Source organism: Mus caroli, unplaced genomic scaffold (genome assembly GCF_978045245.1).
Source record: "Mus caroli unplaced genomic scaffold, Mus_caroli_1 scaffold_11, whole genome shotgun sequence".
NCBI lineage: Eukaryota > Metazoa > Chordata > Mammalia > Rodentia > Muridae > Mus > Mus caroli.
In genome coordinates, this window is record NW_028227266.1 from 121,840,044 (window position 1) to 121,842,078 (window position 2,035).

Sequence of the window (2,035 nt, forward strand, 5' to 3'; positions counted from 1 at the left end):
GTTCTCATTGCAGCTTTGACTATCAGAAAAGGACCTAATAGCAGTCCCATTATAAAAGAGCTTAATAACCACAGATATAATTTTAGGAATTCTTATAGGATCATCATTAAGACTTAAGTCATCTATTTGTCTATATAGCATCATTACAAGATATTACATCTTCGTGGATCTGCAGAGATCTGCTCCAAAGGAGTGTGCTACTACTTAGTAATGTTATATATGTTTAATAATAACAGGAAAATCATATTAATAGCAAGAATCTTTCCTAAAATGAGTCCCTTACAACCTAGCTTAATAAGGGTTCACATGTCGCAGATTATATTATAATCCAACGCAGGCCACTTCAGGATGCTCACCTGCTAGTTATTAGCTTGTCCCATTATGACTCCTGACAAATTTTGTCTAAGCTCCCTGCTTGTACCACTTAATGATATGTTCAGCTAATATCTTAAAAAGTTTTCCCAGAGAGAAGGGACGCTTCTTCCAGCTGTGGAGGCACTAACAATGGACGCTCAGAAAGATGTTCAACCACCAAAGCAGCAGCCAATGATATATATTTGTGGAGAGTGTCACACCGAAAATGAGATAAAGTCCAGGGATCCAATCAGGTGCAGAGAATGTGGATACAGAAAAATGTACAAGAAAAGGACTAAAAGACTGGTGGTTTTGATGCTCAATGAAATGGGGGAGTTCAGAAGTGACTTCATTCATACATTTGCCTTATTGATGTTTCTCTTTAATGTATAGCATTTGGCTTAGTTTATTTAATGACAACAACTGTATGCCTATGACTTCATTTAGAAATACAATTATATTTTAATACTTTGTATAAAGGAAATTTTGGTTCAAAAAAAAAAAAGTTTCCCCCAAGCTCACATTTTTTCTCCAGTGTTTTGCTTTTCATTAATTATGGTATATCATGAGAGTTTAAAAGCCATATAGTGGGATATCTTGGACCTGCCAGCAGATGAATAAAGACATGGAGACATAATTATTTATAAAAGTCTAGGCACTATAGTTGGACAGACTCTGTTAGATCATACAAATTAATCCCAACTATTCTGGCCTATGTCCACGAAGATGTAATATCTTGTAATGATGCTATATAGACAAATAGATGACTTAAGTCTTAATGATGATCCTATAAGAATTCCTAAAATTATATCTGTGGTTATTAAGCTCTTTTATAATGGGACTGCTATTAGGTCCTTTTCTGATAGTCAAAGCTGCAATGAGAACTCTGCCAGTCTCCCAAGTGTCACCAGTTAATTGCTCTTAGATGGTAACCTATGGCACTTTACCTGTCTCACACTCTCAGACCCAGCACCTTTTCCTTCCCGTTTCATACTGGCAAATCCTCCCGAGTCTGCTTCTTTTCCCAGAGACCCTCTCTCATCCTGGAAGCCCCGCCTTCCCTTTCCTATCTAGCTATTGCTGTCAGAGATGAATTAAGCCTATCAGTGAGTTAGGGAGCTGCGTGTTTAAAAAAATACCAAGGTAGATGATAAACCATAAGAGTAACAAAACCAAAATCTAGCCAGTACTCAGTTCTCTGTGGTACAGCAATCAACAGTTGAATAATGCAAAGACTACCTTCACACAAGGTACAAAAATGTTACCCATACTTACCTATCAGCAACTTTAGGCATGAGCATTGACACTTATCATTGTATCCACAGTATCTGGCACTTAAAGGGTACCCAAATGTCTATTAAACTAAACTGAACTGTTTAATTAGACTTTTTTTTTCCATTTTATGTGCATTGGTGTTTTGCCTGCATGTATGTCTGTGTGAGGGTGTCAGATCCCCTACAACAGGAGTTACAGACAGTTGTGAACTACCATGTGGGTGCTAGGAATTGAACTAGCGTTCTCTGGAAGAGCAGCCAGTGCTCTTAACCATAGAGCCATCTCTTCACACACATACCCTAATTAGACATTTGAACATGCTAGCATGAAGATTATGACTTAGGCCCCAAGAAAGTAGCTATGATGAAATATCTGTGAAGTATTGCTAGAAGCAAGAATTTTCAAA